We start from the raw sequence: 15559 nt of genomic DNA on the forward strand, positions 1-15559 counted from the left end.
TTTCCGTGTTGGAGATAAATTTGATCTCTTATTCTTTTCTGTATTTTTAAAAAACTGCACTGTTGGTTAGGGGCTCCTAAGTCAGCATTTCACTGTTCGGTCTACCTGTTGTATTCGGCGCATGTGACTAATACAATACAATTTGATTTGAGTTTTGTTCATTCCAAAGGGACGAGAGTTCTAGAAGCTAGTGAGTTTTAGGATTCTATAGAAAGAAAAAGGAGAAAATAATCATATGATTGTATATTATTATTTAGAAATATGTGTTTTTAATTGTTGACAGCAAGTTGTTTTCTGTTGGTGGTATGAAAACTTGTCCAACAAAATTATAGGATATATTTGTTGTCTTAAGGGGGAAGGTGTTGCAGGCTTCCATTTATGTTTTGAGGTTGGACTTTAGAACGTATAGCTCGTTAGCACTGATTGGTGTCACCTCATTAGTCAGTATGTGTTACACCTGTGCTGGCTTGTCCATCTCGTTAGTAGGAAGGTGTTTTTCCTGAGCTGGTCCAGGTTCTATTTAAAAGTGTCTGGCCCAGTGCTCCAGTTGTCTTGATAGATGTGGAGAGTCAGCACCTTTTAGTTGCTCCACCTTTTTTTTACATTTGGAAGAACAGCACGACGAGATTATGAAGATGGTGAGGGAAGGGAAAGAAGAAGGACCCCTGTGCCATTACACGGTGACCAGCCTGGCAAGGAACAACTTCAGGGTGGTCACCGTAACCATGTACAATCCGCATGTGAAGGATGAAGAGGTGAGGGCCTTTCTGGGGAGATATATGGACAATGTCTCCTCAGCGAGGTACCTCAGGGACTCCCTGAGTTTCTGGAACGGAAAGAGAGGTTTCCAGGCGTTACTCAGGGAGTCCCCGAAGAGTGTGGATGGCTACCTCCATCCTCCGGCGATGTTCTCCCTGGGGGCTGACAGGGGAACACTCTACTATGCACGTCAGCCCCCGTTCTGCAGGCGTTGTATGGCCTACGACCATACCCTGGCCTCGTGCAGTAACAAGAAATGTCGGTTTTGTGGGTCGGAAGAGCACGAGGCCAGGGAGTGTGACGAGCCCAAGGCTTGCCACGGGTGTGGCTCCAGAGAACACCTGTGGCGTGATTGCCCGGCTCGTCACAGGTCATACGCGTCTGCACCTGGGGGGGAGCGGGGGATGGGGGGAGAAAAGAAAGGACGCGTGCGGATTGTACGGATGGCACAGGGGAAAGGACGGAGAAGGACGAAGAAGGGAAGAAGGAAGAGGCGAAAAGAAAGAGAAGAGAAGATGGAAAGAAGGAAAAAGAAGGAGAGATTAAAAAGAAGGTGGAAGAACGTGGAGGAGCAGAGAAGAGGGAGAAGGGGACAGTGGTACGAGAAGGAGTGGAAGAGGGAACGGGGACAGTGACGGAGAAGGAGTGGAGGTGGGAGGGGAGGGGGGGGAGCGGGGGATGGGGGGAGAAAAGAAAGGACGTGTGCGGATTGTACGGATGGCACAGGGGAAAGGACGAAGAAGGGAAGAAGGAAGAGGCGAAAAGAAAGAGGAGAGAAGATGGAAAGAAGGAAAAAGGAGAGATTAAAAAGAAGGTGGAAGAACGTGGAGGGGCAGAGAAGAGGGAGAAGGGGACAGTGGTACGAGAAGGAGTGGAAGAGGGAACGGGGACAGTGACGGAGGGAGGAGGGGGTGGGAGGGGGAGATGGGGGGAAGGAGTGGGGGACAGCCTGCCAGGCTTCCTCGAGGTCGAAATGAGGGAGTTGGTGGAGGAGTTAGCGGGGATGGGACGTTGTGTCTCCCCGCTACCTCCTTCACCAAAGAAGAAAGGGATGAAGAGGGGGAGCTTGGCAGGAAGTGAGAGGGAGGGGGTGTGGAGGGGGAGGGGGGGGCTAAGAGAGTGGCGGGGGGGGAGGGGAGGGTAATTTGTCCTCCCGGTTTGCCTCAGCCCCTTGCATTTTAGTGGATGACTCCAGTGAGGGGTCGGTGGGCTGTTTGTTAGAGGGATCCCAACTCCTGTATGAGGAGATGGGGTCCCCTACATGCAGCCCCGAGGCAAACAGGGAGGGGGGGATGGTGGGTGGGGAGGGAGGACCCAACACACTGCCTGGGTCATGGGTTGGGATGGAGGACGGGGTGGCGTCAGGAGAGGAGAGGACGTCCCCGCCGGTGGAGATGGACCAGGGGAGCATCGGGTGAGTCTCCTGTTTTTTCTTTGGTTTTGGGGTTTTATTTGTTTTTAATAATTAAATGAATAGTTCTGTTTCTTTTTTTAGTCTAAATGTTAGGGGGTTAAGGAATAATGTTAAAAGGAGGGCGGTTTTTTGTTATTTAGAGGGTGTGGGTTTTGATTTCTGTTTTTTACAGGAGGTTCACCTGAGGGATGGTGGGGATGTGTGTAGATTTAAGAGGGAGTGGGATAAGGGGGAATCTTTTTGGGGCATAGGAGGGGTGCACTCAACAGGAGTAGGGATTTTGTGTGGGCATAGAGAGGTTAAAATAGAGAACACTTTTGTAATAATGCAGGGTAGAGTTTTGGGGATATATGTTAAGTTTAGAGAAGCTAGATATAGGTTAATTGGGGTGTATGGGCCACAGGTGGCGGCAGACAGGAGGGAGATGGTGGACTGTCTGGCGCCCCTGTGTGTTACAAACAGGCACTTGGTGGAGGAGGAGACTTTAATATAGATTTAGGGGTAGGCGGTGATAGCAGTGCAGGTGCCATCTCTGGGCTAATGGCTTGCCATGGTCTGGTTGATGGTGGCCTGCACACTACTCCGGCAATGGTCGGTCCTACATGGCGCAACTCCAGGGGGGTTGCGCGGAGGCTCGACTACATTTTTGTATCCAGGTCTTTGGGTCAGTTGTCTGGGCGGCTGTTGCCTGTTTTCTTCACGGATCACGACGGGGTGTTCCTGCAGGTGGGGTTGCCAGTCTGCCTTTTCGGTAGGGGGTACTGGAAGTTAGATCGGGATATACTGGAGGAGCAGGCTTTCGTTGACGCATTTTTTTGTTTCTTTCGGAGGCTTGACGGCCTCCGGTCCATGTGCGAGGGGGTGTTAGAGTGGTGGGATTTAGTTAAGGTGAGGATTAGGGCTTTTATAATAGGATATTGTAGAAGGAAAAAAAGGGAGGAAAGGAGGGAGGTGGATCGTATCCAAAGGTTAATTGAACTCGAGTACGAGACAGGCAACCTCGGCAGGTCGATTGACTGGGAGAGATCTGCAACCCTAAAGGCGCAGCTCAGGGAGCTGCAGGAGCAGAAGGCTCGAGCTTTCCTAGTGGCTTTCTAGAACATAATGAGACTTGTTCCGCTATGTTCTTTAAGTCGGTTAGGGCCAGGCAGAGTAGGAAGGTAATGCATGGCGTTAGAAAAGAAGATGGTAGTATAGTTAGAAAACCAGAGGAAATGGTCAGGGAGACAACTGATCATTTCCGAGGGTTTTTTAAAGAAAGGGAGATAGATGTAGAGCAGGGAAACGTGTTTTTAGAACACTTGTCCCGGCGGCTGCCGGAGGACATTAGAGACGTGATGGAGGCCCAGATCTCACTAGAAGAGGTTGAGAGCGCTCTTAGGAGGATGGGAAAAGGGAAGGTGCCTGGGATGGATGGGCTGCCGGCTGAGTTTTACCTCAAGTTTTGGGGTATACTTGGTCCAGTGGTCCTCGAAGTCTTGAAGGCCATCCTTGAGACGGGTGTCCCGGGGGGATGGCTGTTGGTGTGCTGTCACTTCTTTATAAGAAGGGGGAAGCAACTGACCTTGGCAACTGGCGGCCGTTGACCATGCTGTGTGTAGACTACAAGATTCTTGCAAAGGTTTTAGCAGACCGGTTGCGCACAGCCCTTCCCTACGTCGTCCATGAGGATCAGACGTGCGGGGTAGAGGGCCGCTCAATAAGATGGAACCTACAGTTGATCAGGGACTCCATCGCCTGGGTTGAAGATAGAGGGCTGCCTTTAATGGTAGCAGCGCTAGATCAGGCGAAAGCCTTTGATCGCGTGAATAGATCTTTTCTATTCAGGGTGTTAGGTAGATTAGGATTTGGGGAGAAGTTTATAGGATGGATGCGTACATTATATGTCGGAGCGGGGTGTCGAGTTAGTGTAAATAGTCACTTAGGTGACGTTTTTGACCTCTTGTCTGGGGTCAGGCAGGGATGCCCACTCTCGGCCCTCCTCTTCGTACTGTACATGGAGCATCTGGGGGCTGCCATTAGGGCAGACACAGGGGTGGAGGGCTTGTTGATCCCTGGGAGCGGTGGGCTGCGTGTTAAGATGACGCAGTACGCCGACGACAATTCCTTGCTGTTATGTAAGGACTCGTGCCTGACAAGGTCCCTTGCCATCATTGGGGATTTCACCCAAGCGTCGGGGGCAGTTCTGAATCATGCAAAATCTTCCGTTAAGTATTTCGGAAGATGGCGTGGTAGGACGGATGTGCCCGGGGGGTTATCTCTCTGTGAAGGGCCCCTGAGGATTCTCGGGGTCCATTTTGAGACCTCTGGCTCAGCGACGCTAAACTGGAACATGCGTATCGCAGTGGTACAGAGGAAGCTAGCAATGTGGAAGGCTAGGTCTTTGTCTTTTATAGGTAAGGTCCTGGTCCTAAAGGTGGATGTATTGTCATCTCTTTTGTATTTGGCATACATCTACCCATTGCCGGCTTGTCTGAGAAAGTCTCTAGTGAGACTTGTGTTTCAGTTCATGTGGGGTGGCAGGTGCGAGTGGGTCGCCAGGGCACGCATGATCTGTCCCATCGGGGAGGGAGGTAGGGGGGTACCACATTTCCCCCTCAAGCTGGCCCCATTTTTTGTTTCTTTCTTGTTAGCGGAGCTTGCTCAGCCAGTGATACACCCGTCCGGTTACCTCCTGCGGGTGTTCTTCTCGTACCAGGCGAGAAGCGTAATGGTGTGGTCTAACGCGGGTCCTCGGGCCGAACAGCTGCCGTGGCACTTTGGCCATGCGGCAAAGTGGCTGCGTGCGCACCCCGAGGTTGAAGTTGCCCGAGTAGGTTTAGATCACAGGCACCTGTACGAAGAGGTCAGGCAGGCAGGGAGTCCTGCGCCTGTAGCGGGCATCTCGTCAGTGGTCTGGGAGGGAGTGCAGGCGCGGGGCCTGGACAACAGGCTCAAGGACCTGAATTGGTTGGGCCTCCATAAGTGCTTGCCGGTATTTTCCATCTTGTACCGGTATAGTGTGGTGCGATCCCCCACCTGTCCAAGATCTGCTTGTGGCAGGGAGGAGACTGTGCCCCATGCCTTCTGGGACTGTGCCTTTGCCGGACTAGTCTGGGCTAGGGCACGGGTGATGCTAGGTGTGGTTAGGAGTGATTTTGTTTTGACATGGGCTAGGCTAGAGAGAGGCGTAGGGAGAGCAAAGGGAACGGATAGGGACAGGTTTCTGCTCTGGCTTCTCATGAGTCTCTTTAAAAAGGGACTGTGGGAAGCCAGGAAGAATTTAGTCAAGACAGGGAGAGATTGGGGGGTGGAAGGGATAGTGAGAAGGGTGGAAGGTGATTTGAGGGGGAGGATGAAGAGGGAGGAGAGGAAGTGGGGGAAGCATGCGGCACGGGAGAGGTGGAAAGGGGGTTTAGGGCTGGGAGTGTTAAAGTGAGTTTGGTAAGGGGATAGATTAGGGAAGGGGAGATAGGGAAAGGGTTAGGTATTGGTTAGGTATGACGGGGAGGGACGATGCTCCCCTGAGGTTTGTTTTTGTTTGGTGTTTGGTGATTTGGTTTTGTAAATATAAGTAATTAAGAATGAATGAGAGATATGATTTTGTAAAGTGTGAATGGTATTGATTGTAAATAAATTATTTTAACCACTTTTTTGTTTTGCTTTCTGTCTAAGTTTGGTGAGGGTTTTTCTTTTGTTTGCCTCTTCTTGGGCATATTTAGTGGGTCCCGTGGTGGGTGTCTTTTAGGTCCCCTGTCGTTGTTACTAGTCCGTGGACACCCCCATAGTGTCTTTCAGAACCCCTCCTAAAAAACAAGCTAATATTTTGGGTCGGATGTTGCATCCAATTAATAATGTAATCAATGGCATTTCCTTACAATGTTCATTAGTCTTGTTTTTTATCCTCTTATGTTGTGTACTAAATATTTCTGTTTATTTTCATTGTTTTTTTTCCTGTGAAGGAAATTGTGTTGCATTCATGTCTGAAATGTGCTGTATAAATAAAGTTTGATTTGATTTCAACAAATGAACCCAATGACTGACTAATCATCAGACTCCTGGTCCCTCTTAGTATGACAATCAGCATCAATCCCATTTCAAAGAATTCCGTTTCTGAAAATTGAAACAGAAAAATGGATCAAACAGCTCAATCCCACTTTTCCAGCCTGCTGAAGGCGTGGTGGAGTGGTAAAAACACCCCCGGCTATACCAGGGGCTTGAGGTGGTCTCCCACAGCTCTGCTTATGTCATGTTCTGTGGCCTTGCTGTTCCATTTCTTGACTGCTCCTGAAACATATAAATTAACACATTTAGTCATATTATATAAAACACTCAATTTAATGATATGGAGCATCTATGGCCTCAGTTACACCTGGCACCTAAATGTGACTTCTGTCATCTGATCACTCCAAGCTGTATTCGGTTCAGATCTACCAGGATGGACCTTTGACATAGTCTGGATGCAGTCAGGCCACTGAATATAAATAAGCAATGAAAAGAGATGGGGTGAATGAGTAGGGAAAAGGACATTCAACACAAATGACCTTCATAATAACAAAGTACAAATGAATGTGCCTGAGGGGAAATTAACTTTCATACAGCCAAAAGGGGTGAGAAATTACACCAATATCAGTGGACAATTTGCAATAATGTAAATAAACATAGATGGAATACATTCCCTTTTGCTTACATAATGAACCGCTAAGGGGACATAAATATTTACCATCTAAGGGTAGCCTAGTGGTTAGAAAGGTTGCAAGTTAAAATCCCCGAGCTGACAAGGTACAAATCTGTAGTTCTGCACCTGAACAGGCAGTTAACCCACTGTTCCTAGGCTGTCATTGAAAATAAGAATTTGTTCTTAACTGACTTGCCCCATTAAATAAAGGTACAAAATAAATAACATGTGTGACATCTCACTTCTCTGGCTGTAGAAGTGTTCTTCCAAACCAGTCCCTCAACAGCTCTCTGACTGAGCTCCACCCCCACTGGGTCTTCGGAGGAGAGGAAGGCTGAGGTGGCATGGAAGGATAAATGGCTCAGTCAGTCAATAAAGTGTAGAGCTGCTGTCTGATAAAATCACTATTTTAGTAGTTAAAGGCTTTATGACTGCTGAATACCAACTATCAATCACTTAGATCATGTATTTTCAGGTAGAGATACATCCTTGGGACGTCCCTAGCCCATTGAAGTTGACTTTTAAAGGGGTTAAGGTTAGGGTTTAGGGTAGGGATGTCCCAAGGATCCCGGATAGCACTGAGCATTGTGTATTCTTCTGTCTCTTTTACATAGCAGGTGATGGGATCTGACTTCTGACCTTGAAAATATTACATATCTTTATTATGTGAAATCTAATGAAAAAATAACGTATGTTGATGCAAATATGATGTACAATATTCCATGATGTTTCTATATGATAACAATAGCGTAATATATTTAATATGCCATATACTATTTTTTAACAGTTTCACGAATTAACTTAATCATTATGATTCAACGTCAGTTCACGTCTCACCTCATACTGTATTGGATCACTAGCAGCTGACTGCCCGGTTCAATGTCGATTCACAGTCACACCTCATACTGTATTGGAGCAGCAGCAGCTGACTGCCCAGTTCACCGTCTCACCTCATACTGTATTGGAGCAGCAGCAGCTGAATTGATCGTTGATGCTGATCAGCTTGTTTTGAATCTGAGAGTAAATAGAGCCGACTACAACTCTAAAAATGAAGGGTTCAACTGGAGTTGTTCTCAGATCCTATAAGAACCGTAGAGTTCTTGGTTAATGAAAAACGGCCCCAAAAGGTTCTTCAAAGAACTTGTTAGAAGGTGGGGGTGGGGAACCTCCGTTGTTGCTGGACTTCTTCCGGGAACTTTGCAATTACAATTGAAAACGATGGTGACAAGTTTGGATGCGACAACAGAAGTTAAAAATGTTAAGTTGGGTTGATGTTTGGCTCTGAATATGTCAATAAATAAATGATATAATAATATAACATACTAATAATGAATAACGAAGACAATGATGGTTTTCTGTGAATATCTTCCATAACGTTACTATAGTTAATTACCGTAAATATTAGAAAGCCGGGTTTGACCGTCGGCGTTGTATGAGCTACAGTACAGTACCGTTATCTAGCTAGATAACGTTATGTCCTAACTAGGCTCAATTAGGTTTGAATTATTTCCCTCAGCTATATTCTTTCCCATATATTGTATATCGTTTTCATAAAGCCAACATTACTCATTAACGTAAGTTTCCAATCTAGAGCAGTTCTCAGTTTTGTGATAATGAACTAGCAAACGTTAACTAACTAAGTCAGGACGGTGACCTGTCCTGACGAGATGTTACAACGAACTGAATCGTCAATGGAGGTCTTCCTCTTTATATAGCCTGCTACAGCATGCAATACTATTAACTCACAAGGGGGCATAACGTTACATGTACAATACTATCCCATTTTGGAAACGTTAAATGGACAATACTTTCCCATTTTGGAAACGTTACATGGACAATACTATCCCATTTTGGAAACGTTACATGTCCGCGTGAATTATCTTAATTATCTTTTCAGATATTCTCAGAAATTAATCAAGTCCATGGAATGGATATAGACAAAACGAGATTTCAAGGACCAGCAGAGGTAGAGAGGCGAGGCAGGGGTGAGGACATCATCCTGCTATTTTGACAGTCCCTGAAGGACAATACAGAAGAGGTATTTGTTCTTATTCCTTCCCTTTCTTTAATGTATTTTGTAATAAAATTAGCAAGCGTAGTAAGATCATTGCTTTACTTTACTAGGACTGGAGACCACGGCAGCGATTCTGCTCTTGACCTACCTCTTCAATGAGAACCCGAGTGGCCTTTATGTCCGTGACAAGGTATGCCTATGCACCAGTCATCTGTTCCTTCATAAACATAAGTGTGCATGCTTATATAAAACTACATCTGAACATTTGTTATGTTCTTTGTTAATTGTATGTGTATTAATATTTTCTTACTTTTGTTGACACAGATTTCACTGCTCTTCACTCCTTTACTGCAAATCGGCGGAAATCCATTTCACCATGAGAGTGAAAATCCGCTGGCCTTTGATGGGGAGAACATCCACGCCCTCGAGGACGTCTCAATTTTTTATTTTCCCTTAAATGTCAGAAAAACAGTTATGTTGTTTAAGAACAAATTCTTATTTTTCAATGACGGTCGAGGAACAGTGGGTTAACTGTCTTGTTCAGGGGAAGAACGTAAACTTTGTCAGCTTGGGGATTTGAACTTGCAACCTTTCGATTTCTAGTCCAACGCTCAAACCACTAGTCTACCCAGCCGTCCCAGGTTGGAGCAACATGATAGATAGGAAGTTTATGGAACGGTTGACGAAAAAAATTAATAACAGGAAAAAATATATTGATTGATATTGATTTATTTAGGAGGGGCTAATTAATTATTTCAAACGTTTAAAAAAAAATCAAAAACTGAAAAATTGGGCGTGCAAAATTATTCAGCCCCCTTAAGTTAATACTTTGTAGCGCCACCTTTTGCTGTGATTACAGCTGTTAGTCGCTTGGGGTATGTCTCTATCAGTTTTGCACATCGAGACTGAAATTTTTTCCCATTCCTCCTTGCAAAACAGCTCGAGCTCAGTGAGGTTGGATGGAGAGCATTTGTGAACAGCAGTTTTCAGTTCTTTCCACAGATTCTCGATTGGATTCAGGTCTGGACTTTGACTTGGCCATTCTAACACCTGGATATGTTTATTTTTGAACCAGTTCATTGTAGATTTTGCTTTATGTTTTGGATCATTGTCTTGTTGGAAGACAAATCTCCGTCCCAGTCTCAGGTCTTTTGCAGACTCCATCAGGTTTTCTTCCAGAATGGTCCTGTATTTGGCTCTATCCATCTTCCCTGTCCCTGCTGAAGAAAAGCAGGCCCAAACCATGATGCTGCCACCACCATGTTTGACAGTGGGTATGGTGTGTTCAGGGTGATGAGCTGTGTTGCTTTTACGCCAAACATAACGTTTTGCATTGTTGCCAAAAAGTTCAATTTTGGTTTCATCTGACCAGAGCACCTTCTTCCACATGTTTGGTGTGTCTCCCAGGTGGCTTGTGGCAAACTTTAAACAACACTTTTTATGGATATCTTTAAGAAATGGCTTTCTTCTTGCCACTCTTCCATAAAGGCCAAATTTGTGACTGATTGTTGTCCTATGGACAGAGTCTCCCACCTAAGCTGTAGATCTCTGCAGTTCATCCAGAGTGATCATGGGCCTCTTGGCTGCATCTCTGATCAGTCTTCTCCTTGTATGAGCTGAAAGTTTAGAGGGACGGCCAGGTCTTGGTAGATTTGCAGTGGTCTGATACTCCTTCCATTTAAATATTATCGCTTGCACAGTGCTCCTTGGGATGTTTAAAGCTTGGGAAATATTTTTGTATCCAAATCCAGCTTTAAACTTCTTCACAACAGTATCTCGGACCTGCCTGGTGTGTTCCTTGTTCTTCATGATGCTCTCTGCGCTTTTAACGGACCTCTGAGACTATCACAGTGCAGGTGCATTTATACGGAGACTTGATTACACACAGGTGGATTGTATTTATCATCATTATTCATTTAGGTCAACATTGGATCATTCAGAGATCCTCACTGAACTTCTGGAGAGAATTTGCTGCACTGAAAGTAAAGGGGCTGAATAATTTTGCACGCCCAGTTTTTCAGTTTTTGATTTGTTAAAAAAGTTTGAAATATCCAATAAATGTCGTTCCACTTCATGATTGTGTCCCATTTGTTGTTGATTCTTCACAAAAAAAAATATCTTTATGTTTGAAGCCTGAAATGTGGCAAAAGGTCGCAAAGTTCAAGGGGACCGAATACCTTCGCAAGGCACTGTAGTTGTGCCTAGTTAGGACATAATGTTATCTAGCTAGATAACGGTACTGTACTGTAGCTCATACAACGCCGACGGTCAAACCCGGCTTTCTAATATTTACGGTAATTAACTATAGTAACGTTACGGAAGATATTCACATAAAACCATCATTGTCTTCATTATTCATTATTAGTATGTTATATTATTATATAAAGTATTTCCAGACATATTCAGAGCCAAACATCAACCCAACTTAACCTTTTTAACTGTTGTCGCATTCAAACTTGTCACCATCCTTTTCAGTTGTAATTGTGAAGTTCCCAGAAGAAGTCCAGCAACAACAGAGGTTCCTCGATGAACCCACCTTCTAACAAGTACTTTGAAGAACCTTTTGGGGCTGTTTTTCATTGACCAAGAACCCTACGGTTCTTAGGGGATCTGAGAACAACTCCAGTTGAACCCTTCATTTTTAGAGTGTAGTCGGCTCTATTTACTCTCAGATTCAAACATGCTGATTAGCATCAACGATCAAGTCAGCTGCTGCTGCTCCAATACAGTATGAGGTGGGATGGTGAACTGATGTTGAACCGGGCAGTCAGCTGCTGCTGCTCCAACACAGTATGAGGTGAGACGGTGAATTGATGTTGATCTGGGCAGTCAGCTGCTGCTGCTGCTCCAATACAGTATGAAGGGAGACGGTGAACTGACATTGAACTGGGCAGTCAGCTGCTGCTGCTCCAATACAGTACGAGTTGAGACGGTGAACTGACGTTGAACTGGGCAGTCAGCTGCTGCTGCTGCTCCAATACAGTGTGAGTTGAGACGGTGAACTGATGTTGAACTGGGCAGTCAGTCATTCATTCTGAGCACGCACCCCTGAGGGGCCCCTGTGTTGAGGATCAGCGTGGCGGATGTGTTGTTACCTACCCTTAAAAATCATGAGCTGGCGTACACCCAGAAAAATAGTTTGTGTGGGGTGCTGACTAACGGCGAATAAACTATAAACTATCAAAATAAAGTCTCTCCATGTATAAACTCCCAGTAATTTAATGTTTTTTTTTACCAACGTTTCTGCATCACTGTGCCTTCTTCAGGGTGATGTCATGAATACTTGAACCGGGTTATGTGTACAGACAATGCAATTAGTGTAACCAATGACAATAATTTGGGAAACTGTTAAAAAATAGTATATGGCATATTAAATATATTACGCTATTGTTATCATATAGAAACATAATGGAATATTGTACATCATATTAAATATATTACTCTATTGTTTTCATATAGAAACATCATGGAATATTGTACATCATATTAGCATCAACATTCATTATTGTTACATTCAATTTCACATAATAAGGATATTTCATAAATTTAAATTCAGAAGTCCGAACCCATCACCTGCTATGTAAAAGAGACAGAAGAATGCACAATGGTCAATGCTATCTGGGATCCTTGGGACATCTCTACCAACCATCTCTATCAACTTCAATGGGCTAGGGACGTACCTCTACCTGAAAGTACATGATCCAAGTGATTGATAGTTGATATTCAGCAGTCATAAAGCCTTATTTACTTTCATGAAATACTAAAATTGTGATTTTGTCAGACAGCAGCTCTACACTTTATCGACTGATTGATCCATTCATTCTTCCATCCCTCCTCAGCATTCCTCTCCTCTGAAGACCCAGTGAGGGTGGAGCTCAGTCAGAGAGCTGTTGAGGGACTGGTTATGAAGAACACTTCTACAGACAGAGAGGTGAGAGGTCACAGATGGTTTAGATGGTAAATATTTATGTCCCCTTAGCAGTTCATCACGTAAGCAAAAGGGAATATGTTCCCTTATCTATGTTTATTTATATTAGTGCCACTGCCTGTTCAGTCCACTATCATCCAGAAGGCGAGGTCAGGACAGGTGCATCAAAGTTGGGACCGAGAGACAGAAGCTGTTTTTCCATCACTAACACAGAGAGGCTGCTGCCTACATACACAGACTTGAAATCATTGTTACATATCTGGCATTACTCATCTCATATGTAAATACTGTATTATATCCTATACTATTGTATCAGTCTATGCAGCTCTGACATCGCTCATCCATATATTTATATATTCTCAATCCATTACTTAGATTTACATTTACATTACATTACATTTAAGTCATTTAGCAGACGCTCTTATCCAGAGCGACTTACAAATTGGTGAATTCACCTTCTGACATCCAGCCACTTTACAATAGTGCATCTCAATCATTTAAGGGGGGGGGGTGAGAAGAATTACTTTATCCTATCCTAGGTATTCCTTGAAGAGGTGGGGTTTCAGGTGTCTCCGGAAGGTGGTGATTGACTCCGCTGTCCTGGCGTCGTGAGGGAGTTTGTTCCACCATTGGGGGGCCAGAGCAGCGAACAGTTTTGACTGGGCTGAGTGGGAACTGTACTTCCTCAGTGGTAGGGAGGCGAGCAGGCCAGAGGTGGATGAACGCAGTGCCCTTGTTTGGGTGTAGGGCCTGATCAGAGCCTGGAGGTACTGCGGCGCCGTTCCCCTCACAGCTCCGTAGGCAAGCACCATGGTCTTGTAGCGGATGCGAGCTTCAACTGGAAGCCAGTGGAGAGAGCGGAGGAGCGGGGTGACGTGAGAGAACTTGGGAAGGTTGAACACCAGACGGGCTGCGGCGTTCTGGATGAGTTGTAGGGGTTTAATTGCACAGGCAGGGAGCCCAGCCAACAGCGAGTTGCAGTAATCCAGACGGGAGATGACAAGTGCCTGGATTAGGACCTGCGCCGCTTCCTGTGTGAGGCAGGGTCGTACTCTGCGGATGTTGTAGAGCATGAACCTACAGGAACGGGCCACCGCCTTGATGTTAGTTGAGAACGACAGGGTGTTGTCCAGGATCACGCCAAGGTTCTTAGCGCTCTGGGAGGAGGACACAATGGAGTTGTCAACCGTGATGGCGAGATCATGGAACGGGCAGTCCTTCCCCGGGAGGAAGAGCAGCTCCGTCTTGCCGAGGTTCAGCTTGAGGTGGTGATCCGTCATCCACACTGATATGTCTGCCAGACATGCAGAGATGCGATTCGCCACCTGGTCATCAGAAGGGGGAAAGGAGAAGATTAATTGTGTGTCATCTGCATAGCAATGACAGGAGAGACCATGTGAGGTTATGACAGAGCCAAGTGACTTGGTGTATAGCGAGAATAGGAGAGGGCCTAGAACAGAGCCCTGGGGGACACCAGTGGTGAGAGCGCGTGGCGAGGAGACAGATTCTCGCCACGCCACCTGGTAGGAGCGACCTGTCAGGTAGGACGCAATCCAAGCGTGGGCCGCGCCGGAGATGCCCAACTCGGAGAGGGTGGAGAGGAGGATCTGATGGTTCACAGTATCGAAGGCAGCCGATATGTCTAGAAGGATGAGAGCAGAGGAGAGAGAGTTAGCTTTAGCAGTGCGGAGCGCCTCCGTGATACAGAGAAGAGCAGTCTCAGTTGAATGACTAGTCTTGAAACCTGACTGATTTGGATCAAGAAGGTCATTCTGAGAGAGATAGCGGGAGAGCTGGCCAAGGACGGCACGTTCAAGAGTTTTGGAGAGAAAAGAAAGAAGGGATACTGGTCTGTAGTTGTTGACATCGGAGGGGTCGAGTGTAGGTTTTTTCAGAAGGGGTGCAACTCTCGCTCTCTTGAAGACGGAAGGGACGTAGCCAGCGGTCAGGGATGAGTTGATGAGCGAGGTGAGGTAAGGGAGAAGGTCTCCGGAAATGGTCTGGAGAAGAGAGGAGGGGATAGGGTCAAGCGGGCAGGTTGTTGGGCGGCCGGCCGTCACAAGAAGCGAGATTTCATCTGGAGAGAGAGGGGAGGAAGAGGTCAGAGCACAGGGTAGGGCAGTGTGAGCAGAACCAGCAGTGTCGTTTGACTTAGCAAACGAGGATCGGATGTCGTCGACCTTCTTTTCAAAATGGTTGACGAAGTCATCTGCAGAGAGGGAGGAGGGGGGAGGGGGAGGAGGATTCAGGAGGGAGGAGAAGGTGGCAAAGAGCTTCCTAGGGTTAGAGGCAGATGCTTGGAATTTAGAGTGGTAGAAAGTGGCTTTAGCAGCAGAGACAGAGGAGGAAAATGTAGAGAGGAGGGAGTGAAAGGATGCCAGGTCCGCAGGGAGGCGAGTTTTCCTCCATTTCCGCTCGGCTGCCCGGAGCACTGTTCTGTGAGCTCGCAATGAGTCGTCGAGCCACGGAGCGGGAGGGAGGACCGTGCCGGCCTGGAGGATAGGGGACATAGAGAGTCAAAGGATGCAGAAAGGGAAGAGAGGAGGGTTGAGGAGGCAGAATCAGGAGATAGGTTGGAGAAGGTATGAGCAGAGGGAAGAGATGATAGGATGGAAGAGGAGAGAGTAGCGGGGGAGAGAGAGCGAAGGTTGGGACGGCGCGATACCATCCGAGTAGGGGCAGTGTGGGAAGTGTTGGATGAGAGCGAGAGGGAAAAGGATACAAGGTAGTGGTCGGAGACTTGGAGGGGAGTTGCAATGAGGTTAGTGGAAGAACAGCATCTAGTAA

Source organism: Oncorhynchus masou, chromosome 6 (assembly GCF_036934945.1).
Source record: "Oncorhynchus masou masou isolate Uvic2021 chromosome 6, UVic_Omas_1.1, whole genome shotgun sequence".
NCBI lineage: Eukaryota > Metazoa > Chordata > Actinopteri > Salmoniformes > Salmonidae > Oncorhynchus > Oncorhynchus masou.